Source organism: Pinus tabuliformis, chromosome 9 (genome assembly GCF_031772625.1).
Source record: "Pinus tabuliformis cultivar Carrire ecotype Pingquan chromosome 9, CPIR1, whole genome shotgun sequence".
NCBI lineage: Eukaryota > Viridiplantae > Streptophyta > Pinopsida > Pinales > Pinaceae > Pinus > Pinus tabuliformis.
The window spans coordinates 1,799,467,806-1,799,489,433 of record NC_142307.1 but is presented as its reverse complement, the minus strand read 5'-3'; positions in this window follow the sequence as shown (position 1 = coordinate 1,799,489,433).

Sequence of the window (21,628 nt, the reverse complement as noted above, 5' to 3'; positions counted from 1 at the left end):
ACCTAATGGGAAGACACTTCAAACTAAAACTGGATCATGATAGTCTGAAATACCTTTTAGAACAAAGATTATCTTTAGAAGAAAATAAAAAATGGGTCACAAATATGTTGGGTTATGATTTTGAAATCATCTACAAAAAGGGGAAGCAAAATTTTGTTGCAAATGTACTCTCAAGAAAGAATGAGGATGTGGAAGAATTTTTTTGTGCTATTTCTAATATCCAACCAGATTGGATAAACAAAGCAAGGGATGAATGGAAGAAGGATGAAGAAGTGTCGCCACTCATTCAGAAGTTACAGAAGGTCCCAGTTCAAACAATATTGCCAAAACTTGATGAGGAAGGAAAAATCATATTGGAACCTAGAGCAGTCACAAAAACAAGAACCCAACGGCTATGAAATCGATCAATTTCAGAGTATCTCATCAAGTGGAAAAACTTACTCACTGATGATTCAACATGGGAGGACAAGAATTTTATACAGAAGCATCAAGAACTACTCAAGCATCGAGGACAACACTTTTTGAAGGAGAGGAGCATGTTAGGTCCCTATACTAGTAGTGTAACCCCTTATTGTTATTAGTACAACCCCCTTATTATATTTTTGTGCCCATGTAGTCCCCATATTATTATTATTGTGCCCCATAGAAGCCCACTATTGTTATTATTTTGCCCTTACATTACTATTGTCATGTCGGTTCTGATTATATTATGACCCCTTAAACTCCTATATATAGAAAGGAGGTATTTTCATTTGAATCATCCAAGAATTGTTCATTTGTGTAATGTAAATGAGGTTTCCCCCTCGAAGAGGCTGAATTCTAAGGTGTTTATCTATCTTTTCTGTCTTTTTGTGAGCTAGTTTCATAACAGTCATTAGAGCATGGTTCAACACTACACATAGATGGACTCAAGAAAAGATAAAATGGGAGATTTGATACTATGTGAAAAAGTGATAATCATAACTAAGGTTCAACACTAAACCTAGATGGGATTGACTATAAGATAGGATTTATGTTTTTAATTAATATCTATGCATGCATGTGTACATAGTTGAAATTATTTTGTTGTATATATTAATACAATGATGTTTCTTGAAGACTAACTTGATTTTGATACAAGAATATAAACATCTTGGATAAACATGCAGTATGTTCATTATACTCCCTAAAGCAGGACAATAAAATTGTAAAAGTTTATGGTATGATGATGCAACCATAACTATGTGGGTGAATCTCTTAACTTTTCTCTCTCTAACTTTAATACTTATATTTGATGTATTTAGAAGTTCCTATATGTTGATGAATAATAACATAGGCATGATAAAAATGCAAGAGATGAAATAGTTGAAATATGCATGTTCAATGAATATTTATTAAATAAGAATATGCTAGATGCATGAATATATGCTAGGGACATATAGTAAATGATGTGAATACATAAATACTGAGGCTACTTTGTTGTCACAACATGATTCAAATAACTAACAGAGGTTAGTGGTGAGAAAGTAATCTGAAACATGTTAATAGCATGATTGGGAAGCCAATGAAGGTATGACATGCAGTCTTCTAGATGGAAGCCTATGGAAGATAAGGTGTTCAAGAGAGAATGGTAGAGCTCCACCTATGCATGTTGATATGCATGTAGTGACAATGTTGTGAGTGAACTTATCCTTGGTTTTCCTTATGTAAGATTGGAACCCTAGAGGGAGGATTGCAGGGACAAGTGTTTGTGTGTCGGATCCAGAGAGCATTGGGAGCCTTTGAATTATTAGTGGAAGTTGAAATTTTACTCCAATACATTTTTTTGATGCATCTTATTAAACATGTAATGTATCTCTCAAATATTTTTAATGCTTCCAAAAAAGGTGGCTAACTAAATAAGTTTCACCTTTTGATTTATTTACTGGAGACCCACCATCTACACTTACATGATAACAAAGTATTCATCCTCAAATAAGTAATGTGTTCGATATAATAGGAAATGATATCTTGTAACCATGGATACTCAAGTTGTTGGTTTGAGAAACTTACAATTCCCCAATGATGAATTAAGAACTACATAATTCTTCTTATTTACCTTAGTTACAATTTTTTCTCATTATGTGCAATAGTGGTTTGTGGTTGACTTCATTGAAGCTAATTATGCATGAAGGAAGAAATATCTTACTTGCACATTACCAACAAATGGGTTCAAATTCCATTGCAACTAACATAGTTCACATAATAAATTTATATGATCATCTCTTCTACTAGTATGGGAATCTAAAAAAAAATAACTTGATAGACCTTGGGTCATGAGTTGTATCATGTATTATAGCTCAGAGTTAAAATGAGAAATATTATTATTTGAAGAGGACAATATGTTAAGGTGAAGGCCATCTACAACTAAGAAGATACTAAACATGTGTGCTTAAATACCATTTCTCTAATTGTAGTGTTTTTATTCTTACTTCAATCTTTAGGATCTTGTTTCTATCTTCTTTATAGTTATCCAATTTTATGTTGTTGATGGAAATGGATTCTAGATTTTTTTGTCTTAGATTATGGGTAACTTTCTCATGCTCTCTTAGAGAAACTACTTTTATACTATATGACATAAGTGTATATTTCCATTTAGAAATCTCTACTTTTAATTATATTTATTGAAGAGAACCATTATCATATGTGGGATTTATTTCAATTTCCACTATGTCAATAACATACTTAATGATTCCTTAATTTATTCGGGTTTAATATGGTTACTAATTTAACAAGAATTCTATCTCCATAAGCCTATATTTCTAGTAAAATGAAAAACACTAAAGACAACTCTTGAATCAAACATTAGTGCTATTGAGAATGTGCTTTCTTTTTTAGAGGTTAAAATTGCTACTTGTTTAAAGCCATAACCTTGATAAGTGTAAAAAACATTAAAAAAAAATAACATTTGAATAAAAATGTGTTGTTATTAATAACACACCTTTATTTTTAGAATTTAAATTTGTAACTTAATTAATACTACAGCCTTAAAAATTAGTATCATTACAAATAAGATCTTAAAATTGTTTTCTAAATCAAGAAGTTTTGTAAAATTAATTAATTAATTAATTAATTATTACTTTTATAAATTTAACTTTAAAAAACAAATTGAAAAGAAATAAACTCCTTTATGAATAAATATTGAAAAAAAAAAAATTAACCCTATATATATATTACCAAAAAAAAATCTTACTTTTTCTTTAAAACATAAAGAAATTTAGGAACAAAACATAAATTAAAAAAATAAGAACCAAAGGAACTCTAAAAACTGGCCCCGTTATAGAGTTAAGAACTAAAAAAAGTATAAAAGCCCAAAAAAAAAAAAAACCCAAAAAAAAAAGAAAGATAACCTCCTAATAAGTGAAAACATAAATTAAATAATTAAAAGTTAAATAAGAATTTTAAAAAAGGAAATTAAAAGATTAACAAAATACATCCTTTTATGAGGCGTCGATGGAGGTGCTAGGTGGGACAAGGGCATGATTTCCATACCTCCAAGCAATTACGAGGAAGGATGTGCCATGTCCCCCTTCCGAGAATGAATATTCCCATATATTTTCCTCGTGTTACCTTGATTATGGCACATAACATCGCAAAATGTTGTCATTATGAGGGCCTCTGCATGTGTGTGAAGGAGAATAACAGTAAGTTTTTTTCATGTCTTATCATGATAGTGCGAAGTTTCTTTCTAGTTATGGGGTTTTTCCTCATGTTACCTTGATTATGGCACATAACGTCGCAAAAATTTCTCATTATGAGGCCCTCTGCATGTGTGTGAAGGAGAATAACAGTAAATTTTTTTCATGTCTTATCATGATAGTGCAATGTTTCTTTCTAGTTACGGGGTTGATGGACGCTTATTCTCCACATCTACTGAACTTTATAGCGTTGAATTCCCCTATGGAGTTCCCTTCCGTCCTCAATACCTTCATTGGATTTTTTTGCAATTTAATGTTTCACCATCTTCCATTGTTGCCTCATTAACCCTCGTAAGTGTGCTCAATTCCATTCTCTTATCTCCCTAGCCTCAAGGGATTAGGATTCGAGTTCTTAGATTTGTAGTGGAGTAAGCTACTCCTTATGGAGACTTCACTTATTCTTAAGGAGCTCTTTAGCCCTCCTTTGTTTTCTCTTAAGACATGTTCGATGCCTCCACCATTATTGGTAAACATGTTCATTATAGATGTAGGGAAGTGTGTAATGAGATTCAAGGAGGCTCATGAGTTTATTATAGAGGAGAATCATCTACCTAATAATTTCAGGAATATATTTTGACAAACGTATAACAGGAAATTTAGGACATCACATAAGATATTTTGGAGGAAGGGGCTATTTTTCTAAAAAACAAAGATTGCAATAGAAATGTCAACATTGGTCCCAAACATTATACACAGTACAAGGTGTCAGAATTAGTACATGCACTCCATATACTTATATTTGTAAATGAAAAATTTTCTAGGGAAAATGCTTCTAGATAGAAATGATAGAAAATATGATATATTTTTCATGATACAGAGTTCCATGTGTAAATGAAACACTTATAAAAATGAATGGAATCGATCGAGCCACATCTAACAATCTCAGAAACCATAGCCATTGGGCAAGGATTCCGTAGAGGTGGAACCTTCTGGCTCTTATTAATACTTATGTTTTTCTACAATTCTAATAATTTTAGTCCTTTATCTTTAGGTAGGTAGTTTGAAAATGCTAGTTGGACAAACTTTTATGCTTTCGATATTGGACTCCATTTTATCTCAATTTAATTTTTGGCCCTAAAACTTTTCTTTCAATAGTTTGATGCATTTCCATTGGTCTAGTTTCTTTGGTTGAAGGCTACGACAAACGAAGACTATATAAATTTGTATTTTTGATATGTCAATATAAACCTCTAACATACCAAAAAACGGTTATGGGAAAATACAAGCTTTCATGGGAGGGAAATTACTGTAATCATCCATCTCTCATTGCTTACTCACTAGAAACATTCCCCAATGCATATGACCACATCCTCGTTCCTCAATACCCCCACTAGAAACATTCCCCAACGCATATGACCATATCATCCTTCCTCACTGCCCCCTCTGACTATGTTCCACCCACTCCAACTCCCCTCCGTCCCTGTAGCTCTCATGAACTACCATTGGAAGTAATAGGCTATGTGTAGTCATGGGTTTGAACTTGGTGGGGAATGGGTGATTTCGAAAATCACAGTCCCTCTGATGAATGTGTTTTTCCGTGGTTTTTTTTAAGTGTCTTTTTGTTTTTCATTTTTCAATTTTTTTTTTCCATATACATAATATTTTGATGTTTTAAAATAAATAAATAAAATTTGCTTTCTAGCTAGATTTTTTTGGTTTTTTTTTTTTTTTTATTATTATTATTTTTAAATTGCACTTATGAGAAAAAAAAAGGTTGTTTTATTGTTTTAAAGAGAAACTAAACATCCTCGTCTCCTTTTTTTTTCTTCTTTCATGGGTTATTTTCTCAAAAAATGTTAATGTAAAAATATTTAAAAAATATTATATTTAAAAAATATTTTTCAAAATGTAAATTTATAAAAAAAATGATCTATTAATTAAATAATCAATTATATTTCTACTAACGCAATTTTCTTGAGTTGGGGAACAATTTTAAGTTTTTATTATTTGTAATGGCACCCTTTTCTAAGGCCATAATTCCAACTAAGTCATAATTTTAACTCCAAACATAAAAGTGGTGCTATTCATAGCATCACTTTCCAATTCGAGGGTCAATTTTTGAGATTTTGTCCACTTGTCAAGGTTATAATATCAAACAATTCAAAATTTTAACCTCTAAAAATAATGGTGCTACTAATAACACTACATTTTGAAACATATGTTAGAACAACCCCTAAAAGTGAATTCTAAAATATGAGAACTCTAGACAAGTCTCATTGAGTTGGTAACCTTTTCATTTCTTTGCCTTGGCTAGGAGGATGACTATACGATTTCTCTTTGGTCTATACCCTTATAGAATTCTTATAATATTTTATGTGTTATTTCTCTCAAACCTCAATAGCTGATGCTATAGAATTTTCTTTTCATCATTTCAGCTGATTATTGGTTTAGTAATTCATCCTCCAACAACTACTTCAACATTTTCTTTGGTATCCGAAGAACCAGCAATAGTGTTTTCTTATGGTTGATTGCAATATCATCTATCAATTCAATATGAGTACCCACAACTAGTTTAGTATGGGATCCAACACCTGTTGTAGGGGATTCAATACGTGTTATAGTGTATCAAATATGCTCAAGAGAAGTTTCTAGAGGATTAGCAACAATTAAATGATTAGTTTCAATTTTGGAGAATGATTTTGTACCAATAATAGTATCAATTACTTCTTAAAAGGGTGTTTCTTTAGAATGGTTATCTTTAGTATAAGGTAACCAAGTAAACATGTTGAGGACATACGGAAGAGTATGAATCCCATCATGTTTGTTATGGCCAACGAACATCCTTATAAAAACCTTTAATTTACTTTAAACAACTCTTTTGATTCCCTATTTTACAATTTTACTTTTCACAAATATATAAGAAACTTGCATAGGTGACTTAAAAAATATCTATACATTCTTTTCCTTTCTAATTTGAGTAACTTCATAGCAACATCTTCAATAATACTTATATTCAATGGTTCTTCTTCTAGAAATTTTTGTAGAGGACTATCACTAGAGTCTTCACGTTAATTTTGGTGCTTCTATGATAGCTTGTTCCTTAGAAAAATTTTTAGTAGTGAAGATTATTTCTATAATAACTTGTTCTACAATATGTTCTTCTAGAGAAACATTCATTGTTTTATCTTGTCCTTTGATAAGATAGACTACTTTTCTGATAGTTTGTTTTGCAGTGTATTATTATGATGTAATAATTTCTCTCTCCAAGGATTTCTATAACAATTTTCTCTATTAATGATTATTTTTTAGCAAAAAAAGGATCCTCTAATACTATTTCTTATGTAAAAAAATCCATTCCATCTCTTTTTTTATTATGTTGGTGGTTTAACTATATAAAATCATTGTAATTATTTCTTGTGTGTTTATTAATGCTAGTCTTTTTGTCGCAACACCATCATTATCATCATAACATACTAATATTATTATACTAATAATATCTTGTCCTTTTCTTCTTCAATATTTTTCATAAAGGATTTCAAAACCTCGTGTCATAGAACTTTCCCAATATTTTGCAAATGATCTTTTTCTTCCTACAACATGTCTGTCATCAATAGTATGGCATATCTAAAATAATTCTCTAGGACATTAGACACCACTTATTTGAACATCACTATCAACATAAATAGAATTCAAGGGTTGCATTTCCTACTTATACTAACCAACAATCCTTTGGTATTGCTCAACTATCTCATTCATCCCCTATTAATTTCCCTCATATTTTTTGCATTTGTCTCTTCTTTCACTTTTTCTTCTACCTCCTCTTAGTTTTATTCTTGTTATCCAATCATTGAAATTGTTTTTATTTAAAGAGTTTTCTATAAAAGAGCTTCTTGAGTTTGATTTGATCTAGGAAAGGCATCCAAAATCAATAGTTTGACTAACCTATAATGAGTAATGCTCGAAATAAGGTTTCATGTACTTTTGACATTATAAACTATCAGTTGTAAGCCTCTCAACAAGAAGTAGGGTATGTTGATCAACCTTTCATGATTTGTATTAGAGAAACTTGATGTGATATCCAAATAGAAGACTATCTCCTTCCACAAGTTAGATACTTCTAAATAAAATATGCTACACTTAACGATGCTTAAGGTATTGAAAGACATTATATACCCTTCTCCCCATCTATGATAGTCGTTTCATTCATGAAAAATTAATCTTGTCATGGATATTCATAACCTTTATTTGACACCATATTGTTCCTATCCGTGGGAGGAAAATTACTTTGATAATAGATTCTCCATTGATTCTATGTTGAATACCATACATGATTGTGGTGGAAAAATAAAAATTCTAAGCACATTCTTATGTAACAAAATGCTTCAAACCATTTTCACATTTCAAAATATATTATCTAACCTACCCTATGAAAAAATTGATATACCGCGTGGTTGTTATGTCGTTGGTAAAAATGAAACGTTTGTGTCAAATAATGGACCCTTGCATGGTGATCAAAATTAATGATCAACAATACGATAGTGACAACAATCAACATCTCTAAAGCAGCTACAAACAAGCAGTGTCCCGCAATGGTAAGAAAATCAATGCATGGATATTTTAGCTATTGAAGACAATGGAAACTACTATATTGGATGATGATTATAAATAAAAATGGAAAGTCATAATTATAAATCAATTAGATTTTGATGGATGCGATAATGATTAGTACCACATGACCCGGATGTGGGTGATTACCAAAGTCATTAAGTTGATGAGATGGTCGGGCAGTGGAAGGGTTGGCCACATGCCCCCCTGCAACTTCCCCCATGCCAACCTCAATTGCATTCAAGGAACCTTGCAGGCGCCATTTAATGAATGCATAGGCCGAGATAGAACCAAATCACTCATAACTATGGAGCCTGCAAACTACTCCGTAATTCTTCCCCCCCGATTCACTGTGTTTGTCCTCCGTAGGCTGGAGAGCCATGTGTGCACACTATAACAGGTAGTTGATGCTATTTGTTAAGTTGCATTGACCTGGGCAATGGATTCCATCATTCCCACTCCAGTCTCTACAACTTAGCTCAGGTCTACACTTCATCTATCCATTCGTCGCACAGTTTCTCCACCATCCCCTCTGCTATTATCCCTACTTTCAACCCCACCATGGTCTGCGATCATATATGAAGTAGGAGAGGTGCACTCGAGGTGGGTGCACTCGCTCACCTGCTATGTCCAGCCCCAACTCGATCTCCCCTGCTTCCTCAGCCAACAACCCCAATTTGCCTAGTTTTATTGGGCATTACCCAGACACACACAGCGGACGAGGAAGAGCCTCACTCCATGGCACAGGAAGAGGAGATGCAGCGGTTCACACTACTAATTTCCCCCTTCCTTTGCATCTAGCTCCCCATACCATGCAATTTCAATTTCGTAGCTCCCTTAATTGCCTTGTAATCATAGCCATTGTTACAATCACTTTCACTGAAGAAACTGAACTGCCAGCTCCTCTATTTGAGCACAATGATGAGTCAAACAAAGCAGAACCAAGCAAAAAGGGTAGGTGCAACCCCAGTGAACAGTGAGCAGACGAAGATAAAGCCACCATACATGGTAAAGCGATGGCTGGCAGCTGGCAAGATGAGGAAGGTAGGCTTAGTAACATGCAAGCCTCAGGCAGTTGTCGTGGCAACATGTCAGGAACGCGTGTGGATGCATGCAGCATTGATGGAGTCCATCCAGCACATGGCCATGGCACTCTAGATGAGGATGACGATTTGGACAAATATACATGTCTGGTTATGGAAGAACCAGCGCCGGACAACCTCTAAGACTGACAATTGACAGCCAGGTGTCGAGTTTGCCATGTGGATGTTTTGTCTCGTTGATTGGGCAGTTATGGTTAAGCTTGTGTTTAGGACTCTATAATGTCTAAAAAAAATTGTTGTTTTGTGATCAAACTGGTGACCCCTGCGTGGGCTATTTTGTTTTTTTGGACTGGTTTCCCCTCTGTTGAGGCTCTTTTGCTTTCTTGGACTAGTTTCCCCTCTGTTGGGGCAGTCAACGCTAGACAGTGTTACTGTGTGATGACTAAGCTCAGAAATTCTGAGGTCGGGCCTCACTGTAACTTCTTTTTTGTATCATATTAATAGATTAAACTTACATAAAAAAAATGATTAGTACCACATGCAGGATGGTAAGACGAAGATGTATGAATGATGACATCAAATAATTATAGTATTGGATATGCAAATTATCTTAATTGAAGGAAAATCCATTTGCATTCAACTAATAAATCAAGTGAGGGATATGGAAAATTAATGAAATGATAAGTACAATTGGAGTGGAGTTCATACAATCACACCTTTATAATTATGTAGTAGATACATACTAGGGTAAATGGTGATTTAGAACATGTAATGATCCATAGAAAATGAAATTCCATTGTAAGAATTATATTCATAGAAAATGTAGTTCCCAAGAAAGAAACAGTCTACAAATGACAAGAAACAAAATTGATGAGTTGCGATAAATAAGATTTCGAGAAAATGAAGATCCTTAATGTACAAGGTTCCATAATGAACATGATTCATAACAATTATAAATTTCAATAAAATATGGAGTAAATCTATAGGTGGTCTAAATGGCAAGGAACACAAATTCAATCTCTACTCATATTCCCCTATTAACAGCTCTAAGGATTTGTTATTCTTGCTCTTGTGGTGTTTATCTTTCTAGGGAATTGTGAGGTGTGTTAGTTCTTCTTCGCAAATGGGCCTTCCAACACTTATCGCCTAATCAATAGCTCTAATAGAAAATTGGGACTTTGGAATCGTCTTACAAAAGTGACCCTATTATTCTTCAACCCGTTCAACATTTAAGCATCCCTTTTGTGTTCATTTTCTAGTCAAGGTGGCACTATGATTACCCTTGGGCCCAAAATACTCCTTTGGCACTCACCATACCACTTCAAAGAGCTTGAGTGCACCGTGGAGTGGCCTAGTATTAGGAAAGGGAACACAATCAAGATCAAGTGTGAATTAAAAGTTTAGTGGCTAGCTTCAGAGAGCTCACTCCCAACTCAACTCAAGAGGAAATTATGCAGGCGAAGAGGGAACATATTGACAAGAGATGCACCCTCATAGTCACTAAACTATTGGTGGAAGTAGGATATTGGGTTTTCGATGTAGGGCATAGTAGAGGTCATTATTACTAGTACATGTACACAGGGAACATCTATTTTCACCTGAATTTCCTCCTTGGCAGAGTTTTGGTTGATGGAAATGAGATCATGGAGGATATTTTTATAACTCTAAATCAGATGCATTGGTACATGACAGTTATGAATTGAAGATTATGCTCTCTTGATAAACACATGGGCATTCCTCCAAATCGAGGGTACATGATAGTCATGGATTGAAGATTGGGTTCTCTTGAGAAACACATGAGCATTCCTCCTAGTCTAGGTTACTCCTAGACAACAACAAGGAGCCCAATTGAGTGGAACCCACCAATTGAGATAAATCGGTCTAAATACCTTTTAGTTTCTATGTTTTCTACTCTTTTATGGTTCACTTATTTAATTTTCTATCTAAAAATGTCCTAGGAAGCCCCACAAATACTTCAATTATTTTTGTTCTAGAACATTGGTTAGTACCATATTTTTTACAGTTTTGAAATAGCTGAAGTTCTATATTACGTTTGGTTTTTCTACTAACCTACAAAATAGACTTCCAAAAAATAACTTATAACTTTTTAGTTTATTGAAATACAAAATTTGTATTTAAAAATATATGTTTTTAAACTTATAAAAACATTATAAAATCAAGAAATTACAATCTTTTATAAAACATACTTAAAAATAATAATAATAATAATAATTATATATTTAGGAAAAATACAAATTCAACCCTTACAAATTCACAAAACCTTTCCCATATTAGAATGACCAGAAATACACAAAACCTCCTCCATATCAGAATTTTGTAGCATCAGTGTTTCCCTTAAAGAACACAGAATGAGAAAGCATGTCATTCATGTTTACTCTTGTGCTCCACACCGGCCCTTAAAACATAGTTATAATGTAGACGACTTTTCTTTCGACACTGCTAAACCGGTATTAGAATCGACTGCCATGTACAATTGCCATGGATAATTTAGTATATAATCTGTAGGATTTTTCACAGGATCACAATGATACATTAGAGAAGATGAGTTGTCTTTAGTGTAATTTTTTGGAATTTTTTTTGGGTTTTTCCGGTATAATTTCTCTAAAATCTGGCAAGAATTTATTGAAATCAAAAATTTGATAGATAACCTTTGACCAGTTTAAGTGACCTGGAAATTTTTGAAAATACTGAATTGATATATACAATTGAAAATCCAGTTTAAATAGTACAAATCAATACTTCACCTTTAATTTTTCAACTTGATTCTGAGCGCAACAAAGTCCAAAAAATAAACAACTCCTAAACCATAATAATAACTTCATTATAAATGATGAATTTCACAGATATATAGCATTAGCAAAACAGAACATAAATCGTCTTTGGAAAATTATTGAATAACTTAAATAAAGAGTTTCGTGGAGATATCTGATTTTCCACTCAGGAGGACAAACAGTGGAAAACATAAATTCTCTTTGCTCACATCACAGTTATGTTACAGAACAATATTATAACTCATAATTTCCCTCAACTTTCCTATATTCTGTTCAGGAAAAAAAAATATAAAAAATATTCAGAACAATTTACTATCCTCGACCTGCATTGGAAGCCAGTATTTCCATCATCACGGACATGGTAGTTAATGAAAACTGTGATAGCGTTTTTTAATAGTGCACACAGTATTCCAATTGGAAAACGGTGGGCCTATCCGACTGTAAGTTATTTATGTAGATCTTTCCAGGTAGTCATAATATCGAGCTTCAGACGGAGTTCTCTGCAATTGCTAGTCCTTGTGAAACCTGTCGATGAAAGCTCCTGCAGCCATATCCACATCCTGATCTTCATCCCCTACATAAATGCAACGTTGAAAAGAGTCTTCAGGCCTTGCTGCTGCCGAATGCGAATTAGAAGAGGTCCCAGAAACAGGTTGAGTCGGCTTCTCTTCTGCTGGCTTCACCATGGAGATCGATTGTCGCTGGGGTTTATTCTTCTTTCCTTTCATGCATTTATCTGGGCTGCATCGATGTATCAGTTTACATAACCACTTTCCATTCATTTTACAAGATGATAAAGTAGATGTATTCAATTAAATGAATTACTTGTTAGAAATGGTTGAAGAGAAAACATACGCACACTAAGAGAAAAATTAAGAAAGGAAAGAAAATAAATGCATGACAATTTTAACCTGAAAGTTGAATGCAATGAACAATTGTGTCATATATATATATATATATATATATATATATATATATATATAATTGTGTCATGTGTATGAATCCAACCTTTCCATTATAATAAAGTACATTCTAAACATCAGTACCGGTCTGCTTCCAATGGAGGACAGGTCGCAAATCCACCGGCTATCTTGTTATGAAATATTAAACATTTCGGAGGAGATTTGCACGCTTTTTGATGTGCTGACAACGGCCTGTGTGTGTCGTTTTGCGATCCGGCCAACACACATTATAATTATCATTCTATAAATAGTTATAATCTTTCGAAGTGTATAAATTATTATTATAATGCACATATCATTATAAAAAAATTGTGGGTTTTGAAAATGGTGTAAGATACATTTTGCAGAGAGAAAAAAAACAGAACACCCATATATTAAATAACAACGTTTTGCATATTTGTGCGATCTTTAACTAGGAAATCACATGGGTAAGAACTGGTATTTTTATCTTGCGTTTATAAAGAAAATTATAAAGAATTTATGGATTTAGGTTGGTTTAAAAAGATTTGATTTTTTTAGATAGATCTTGAATTAAGATGAATCTAGGTTTAGTGATTTGACTGGGTATATATTATGTCTATATGCATATTTTATCTCACTCTGGATTCAACCAGGTAACCTCTAAGGAGGAAACACATGCTTGGTTGGAGAACCTCTCCAACCTAATTGAATTTAAAAATTAAATTAAATTAAATTAAATTTAAATATTTATAAAATGTTTTGATTTTGAATGAGTTATGACTTTTGGTCAAGTGCTATTGAGAAGCTAGGGTATTGGTTTATTTTAGAAGTTAATAATATCCCTGCTAAAATGGGGTGGATATCAACGGTTAAGAATCTTGTTATATTGTAAATTTATTGTATATATTAAGTTTTAATTTTTAAATGTTATTTCTTGTTTTTGGTTTATGGTATTGGCCTATAGTATTGTAACAAAGCCTATTTATAAATAATATCCATGATAACAAAGGGTGAATAATATGATTAGTAATTAAATATTAATTTTTATATATTTATTAATTAAATTTAAATATGGTTACAAAAACATTATTTAATTTATATAGTAAAATGAATTTTAATATATAACTATTATTTATATATTATATATTTTAACATGATATGTAAAAATATTAACAAACTTCCGTACATTACATACGTATACCCTTGGTTGTAGAGCTCATGTATATGTAATCACTATAAAGTCTATAATAGTTTAAATTTTAATTGTGTAACAATCAAATTTCTCAAAATGCAACCATCTTTTCTGAATGTCAAATTCAACTCTATATCTATATAATTTTATTTTTATTTAACCCACTCAAAATCTTTACATGTCGCGGTATCTCTCTTCCATTCTGGGCTGAACACAATGAAACGCCCATGTCAAAATTAACAACTGGGCAGGTAAGCTACTGGAATCGCTAGAATTCCTTACTTTTTCTCACTTATACAACTGAAGGTAAGGGTGCTTGTTGGCTTCTACAAATATTCAGCTTCGAAATTACCAATAATGATAAGTTTCGTGTGCCAATGCAATGCGAACGACATGGTGCTGGATTTCTTTCTGTTAAAAATATCTAATTAATAGATATGTGTTTGTGTGAATAACATTTTAAAAATCGATCCCTTTACAAAGGTTCTCTAAAAAACTGGATTTTAATTGTAAAGCAGGTTAAATGAGTTCCTTGTGCGTAGTTCCTTCTGCGTACAGTAGGGCAGTATTCTTTGGTTTAGTGCGGCCTGAGCAGACAACATGGACTGTCTTGGGGCGGTCGGGACATCTGTATCAAGACAGGGTTCGCTTTAAAAAGCAGTTTCTGCATGTAGAAAATTAAACAATCAAAGGATTGCCACTTTTTATAGATTATAATCATCGTCCACGCGTGGACGGAACAACTATCCAAGTAATGAGCCGATGGCCCAAAAAAGGCCAGGAACGTGGGAATCTCCTTCAAAAATTTAAAATATGAAGAGCAGATGTGAAGTCAATTTGCTTTTAATTAAAGTTCAATCAATGAACGGGTATCCCGAGTTCTCGTGAACTGTCTTTCTGAATTAAGCCAGTAAACGGACATAACGGGCGCTGTATACAATACTTATTATTATTATTTAAATCTTAGGTCCACATTTTAGGCCATCCTTAAGTCGGTGGTAGATGGGTGCGGTCAATTTTTTAACCGCACCATCGGATTCCCGAATATTCCAGGAGTCTGCAGTGAACTTAAACTCGCCGCACATTTTATACCTGATTTATCACGTTTAAATTTGGACAGGTGTAGAGTTCCTTTTTATTTGAGAGCAGATACGAGAAGGTGTTTGACATCTAAATAATTTCTTCTTCTTCTTCAAATTCATTTTCCTCGTTTTAAAAACATTAAAACACATCTCAAACGTCAGATTCAGGATGCTTCACTTTTCGATAAAACAGCTGTTCACTCAGTTCAACGCTCCCCCATTAATTCTAATTTTTTTTCCAGTTTCGTGGTTCGACAAATTTTGTCACTGAGTTGAATGTCCCCCCGTAATTCTATTTATGTATCCACTTTCCTGGTTGGTCAAACTCTTTTCTTTGCTTATCAATTTATGGGAAACACGATTCATATTTGATTATGCTCACTTCAAATCATTTTTATTCAGTGATTCTTACCTCGACACCTCACTTTTGTCATCATGCTTATAAGGTATTATAAGAGAAATCCATTTAAAATAAATATAAAAAATTGTTGTAATGGGTATATGAATTATAAATAAAATATTATATTTTAATTAAATATATATTAAATAAAATGGGTTAAAACAAGTGATTTTATTAATGTTTTGTTATTTAAATTAGTTTGGTTATATATTGAGTTTGAATTTCCTAAGAGTTTATAAAGATCAAATTTCTTTAATGTGTAGACTTTTTATTAATTTTTGTATTAAAAAGAGGTTTGTATCTTAAAAGATTTATTAGGATGGATCTATGTTGTTGCTTCTAATACACAAGCTTATAAAATGTTTTAACTATAAAAAGATATTTTATTTTTATTTGTTTTATATAATATATACATAGTTGACATTGACTCGTAACTTATTTATAATTCACTACCTGCTTTAAAATGTTAACACATTTCAGAAAACACATATACATTGAATATTACCTATGTGTATAGAGACACATTGAATTATTATTTTTATTATTACTTTTTAGCATACTTGTGAATTTCATACTAAATAGTGAAAGAATTAGGAATTTCTCCCCTAGTTTGAATTAAAAAGAACATATTAGTGGAATTACAACTTTTAACTTTATCCCTCTACAAACACATATTAAAATATTAAAACATTTTACTCGACAATTTAAATTAATTTTATTTTCTCTCTATCAACTCAATATAAAATTATGTTATTTAATATATATAGTGGAATGTTTTATTTATGACTGACACTAAATTTTTGTTTTAAATATTACATGTCAAAAACATAGAATGAATTATAGATCATGTAATATCAATAATATTATTTTTAATGCAATTTGTCAATTCTATATTATTTAGTAAAAGGATTTCTTATTTCCCTAGTAAATTAAATTTTTTATATTTTTAAATGTAATCTTATGTGACAATATCTCTCATAATAAGCTTTACTTCATATTGAGCTATAAAACCTCTCACCCCAATAATATTATAATTTATTTTAAATTTCAAAAACAAAACATAAAATTAATAATAATAATAATAATAATAATTAAACAAATAATATAAATTGCTATCTACTAATATGTATGATAAAGATGCCACACCCTCTCATGTTGCTAGACAATAAGGTAGGTAAGGTAGGTATTGGTGGGGATGAGATAGAAGAAGGGCTACATGAGGTGTTATTTGATATTCTTAGGATGGTTTGGAAAGTTAACATTACTTTGTGATCATGATTTTATTGAATATAAAATGCACTATCTTGTTAATTTATTTAATATATTTATATAAGTATTGTGGTTTTTAAGGATATGTATAAATTTGGATATTAAATGGAAATTATAAAAATTAAAATGTAGATATTTTTAAAATATAAAAAAATTTTAATGTTGTAAAATTTATTTAGTTATGTGAATATGAAAAAAAAAAATAAGGTAAGAAGTCAAAATTCATTGTAATAGTGAGAAAATTAGTTATTACAACATATTCGACTTGCACAATTAAGTAATTTAGTTTATGATGGTGAGTAAATGGTCCACACTATTAAAGATTAATTGTACATCTAATTATTGAGAGTAGGAATTGTGAACTATCAAGAGTAGGAATTGTGAACTATCAAGACATGCATGAGAAAAACCAAAAATGATGCACAAAGAAAAATGAATACATAAATATAAGAAAATAAAATCAACTGAAAAGAAATAAAGAAAGTAAAAAGATATATACAATGATACTAGTACTTTTATATATAAAACATCTTCAAGTAGAGAATTTTGATGTTGGAATAACAATTAGTGGAAAAAGAATTCAACTGTATATTAAGAATGATGTAAAATGTACATGCATAATTACAACCATGAAACTGTTAGATTTACTTTCCACCTTTCTCGGGCATGCATTAATTGTCTAAGAGAACCTTAAAGAATTAGTTGGTTAACATTCCCCCTTAATCCAAGGGGGTTTATATAAGTCCAAGAAGAGAGCTAAAACGAAAAATGCATGGCATCCAATGGTTTAATAAGCTATCTATAATTGTGGTTTTTACTAGAAAACCACAAACAAACAAAAACGGTGCGAGAAATCACAATTGCAAACAATGGTGGTTTTAGGATGACCACCAACTCTAGAACTATCAAAGTAGTTCCTAGAAAAATCCTAATTTGGATAGAAGTTGAAGTCTTATGCAAGTGAAAGTGATCCCTAACACAAACTATAGCAGAAACCAAAATTTTTGTAGGTGATGGTTTAAGAAATGCCACCAATAAAAAATCACGTTCATTGAGCATTGCTCTATCTTTTGATAAAACTCTGAATCTGACTATGGAAATATACGGTTGTATGCTCAGAAAACAATTTTAGGGTGTGGCTTAGTTTCACTTAAAAAATATTCGAATGATGAATCTTAGAAGTTGTTAACTAACCATCAATTCCCCCCCATTAGATACAAGCTGAGAAGATGAAGAAGTCTTCACTATAGGATTAGCCAATACTTGAGAACAAATTATGTGATATGACATGTCTATTGATCTAGGTGGATATTGGTGGCCACACGCCAATTCCACTTGGACGCCCGCCATTATTTCCTTTAGTTTTTAGTTTCCTTAATTGTAGCACAGTTTTCTATTTTTAGCAGTTTTTCGGGTCCTGAACTTCTAGAGCCATTTTGAGGCCCTAAACGAAATTTTTTGGGAAAACTGGGAGCAACATGGGTCCATGGACCGATATTTCTCTTCGCAAATATGTATTCCTCAGATGGATCTTTCTAATGAGGTATTGTGTGTGTCAAACTGAGATCATATGCCAAAGTTATGACCCGGGAAGTTGATGTACCAATTTACCCAAAACGGGGCCCATAGTTTGGCACTTCATCTCCTAGGGTTAGGTTTTTGGATGTTTAGGGTTTTCCATTGTTTCTCAACCATAAATAGGCCTTCGAGCCTCATTGTAAGATAGTTCGGAGGCATGTAGCCACCACATATCTTCTCAGAGATAAGCTACCATCGCCCTAGCTAGTTTATTTCCATTTCTGTTTGTAAGCATATTTTAGTATATTACAATAATGAAATGAAGTATTATTTTTGTTGCATCTCTGTATGTATGGTTATATCTGTAATTTTTTGTGTTCCTGTTTAAATATGAATCAGTGGTATTAGAGCGATCTGCTCTTTCTCTGTCTTTCTTTCCATGTCTGCAACGAGGTCGGGATATAAGGAGTTAGGGCTTCAACTCGTCGAACCTTTACAAGACCAACCTCGCAAATCCCGATGGCCTCCCATGGCGGATGAAAAGAAAGATGAGGGTGTAGGAGATCCTATCAAACTATTGCTCGAAGAGGCCCTCGAGTGACAAAGGAACACGATGATGGACACTTTTCCCAGATCCTTCAACGGCTACCTAGGGGCGACACATCTACTTCTAGCAGCTACTCTAGAATCGACACACCCTTTAAGGTACAAGTTAACTTTGACTTTCCCATATTTGAGGGTCAGATAGATGCAGACGTCATAGATAAATGGTTAAATTTACTAAAAGGGTATTTTTCTATTCATGATTTTTTTGGCCGGGAGAAGATTACTTTCGCTCTTCTCAAAGTGCACCCCACATCAAGGGCTGGTAGGAAACCTACTGCGGGCAGAAGGATGAAAGTGCGACCTCCCTGTTTTTAGCCGCACCCACTTGGAATCCATTGTGTGCTGCCATTAATGAGTAATACTACCTTGTCAGAAGCTATGAGGATCAATACATAAAGTGGACCACGATGCAGCAGGGAAGGGACCAAGACGTGCAGGAGTTTACCAATAGTTTCCATACACTTCGACAAAGTTGGGTATCAAGGATTCAGAGCAGCATTTGTTACTCAAAATATCGCGGCTGCCTGCACAGGTACATCCAGGACAAAATAGAATTCCTGAACATCTTCTCACTCAGCATGGCATATCGATATGTTGTCAAGTTCGAGAAAAAGTTTAAATAGAAGAAGTGAGACTTTGGATATGCGAATCTGAAGTAATGGAAAGGTGCCCCCAAACCGCAGAACAAAGGACAAAGCCAAGGCGGGGTGGCCCAAGACAACCCGCCAAATTTGCAAGCAAAGAACAGCGCTACGAGGCCAAAAAATGACATGGGAAAGTTGTCTGAGTTCCATAAGAGCCCCACTCACAACACAAGTGAGTGTCAGACCAAGCAATCACTGGTGGCTAAGCTAAAGGTTTCAGAATCAGATGCATGTTTGAACTTAGAATCAGAACCCAAAAATGGGAATGATAAAGGGAAGCATATTATTGATGTGGAGCCCAATGCCATCACGAAGATCCAGAAGGAGGAACCCGAAGATCCATAGGAGGAGGGATGCCTCTTCCACTCCCATATGTGGCTAAATAACCTCATTTCGACAGAGGTCTTGAAGCGGCTGGGCTTACCAACCACAACACATCCACAATCATATACCATCAAGTGCCTTCACCAAGGATGGTATCTTCGCATGAACCAACAGTGTTACCTTCCATACAACATCATACCCTTCACAGATGAGGTATTGTGTGACGTTGCCCCCCTTGATGTTTTTCATGTATTATCAAGCCAACCATACTTGTGGAAGCGACATGTTGTGTATGAATCAGGGCCGCGTGTTGTAATTGTTACTTTAGGAAATAAGTTGTATAGGATACCGAAGGTGGAACCGCCTACTGATATCTCTTTGGTTACTGAAAAACAATCCAGTAAACTCATTTCCAAAATTCATAAATTTGTTTTCCTAATGATACGCCCTCAAGGAAAGAAGAGGACGGTGGCCACGACCTCCAAACGGGGTCCCTCCACATGACAAGTATAGATGGAAAAGGTCATGGAGGCATACGAGGACATCTTCACCTCCCCTATAGGGGTTCTTCTGCACTGTCAGGCCAAGCACTCCATCGATTTGACCCTAGGTGTGCCGCTGCCCAATGGACCAATCCATCAGCATTCCGTTTGGGAGAACAATGAAATAAAGAGGTAGATTCAGGAGCTGTTGCAGAAAGGTCACATCCGTCTGAGTTCATCACCCTGTGGGAGCCCGATTGTGTTGGTACAGAATAAGGATGGGACTTGGAGACATTGTATTGACTATTAGGTGCTGAACAAGATCACTCTCCATAATAGGTACCTGATCCCATGGATTGATGACCTCCTAGACCAACTAAAGGGGGAAAATGTATCAGAAAGATCGATTTGAAGTCATGATATCACCAGGTACCAATCGAACCCTTTGATGTGTGGAAGACTACCTTCAAAGCTAAGGAGGGCCTTTTTGAATGGGTGGTTATGCCTTTCGGGTTGATGAATTCTCTTGCAACCTTCATGTGGCTAATGGATGACATCTTTCGGTCATTCACCAACTCATTTGTAGTGGTATACTTGGATGAAATCCTGATCTTCCACTACTGTTGGGAAGAGCACCTCCACCAAATTCGATAGGTTCTCCAAACACTGTGGCAACACAAGTTATGTGCCAATTTGGAGAAATGCACTTTTCGCATGACCCGGGTTCAGTATTTTGGATACATTATTGATGAATGGCGGGTGCATGTGGATCTAGCCAAGATCCAAGCCATTCAAGATTTGCCATCTCTAACCACTCTGATAGATCTCCATAGCTTTTTAGATCTTGCCAACTTCTACCGTAGGTGTTGGAATTTTCTCATATCACTTGGAGCTTGAGTCAAGTCACCAAGGGAGGAATGAAAGAAAAAATATTTTGTTCTAAATCTCAATAGGAGGCATTCATAGAGTTGAAACATTGCCTCTACTTGGCACCATTGCTTGCATTAACAAACTTGCAACAACCATTTGAGGTCAAGACAGGACAGATGCCTCTGACTATGCTATTGGGGCAGTCATTAGTCAACATGGGCA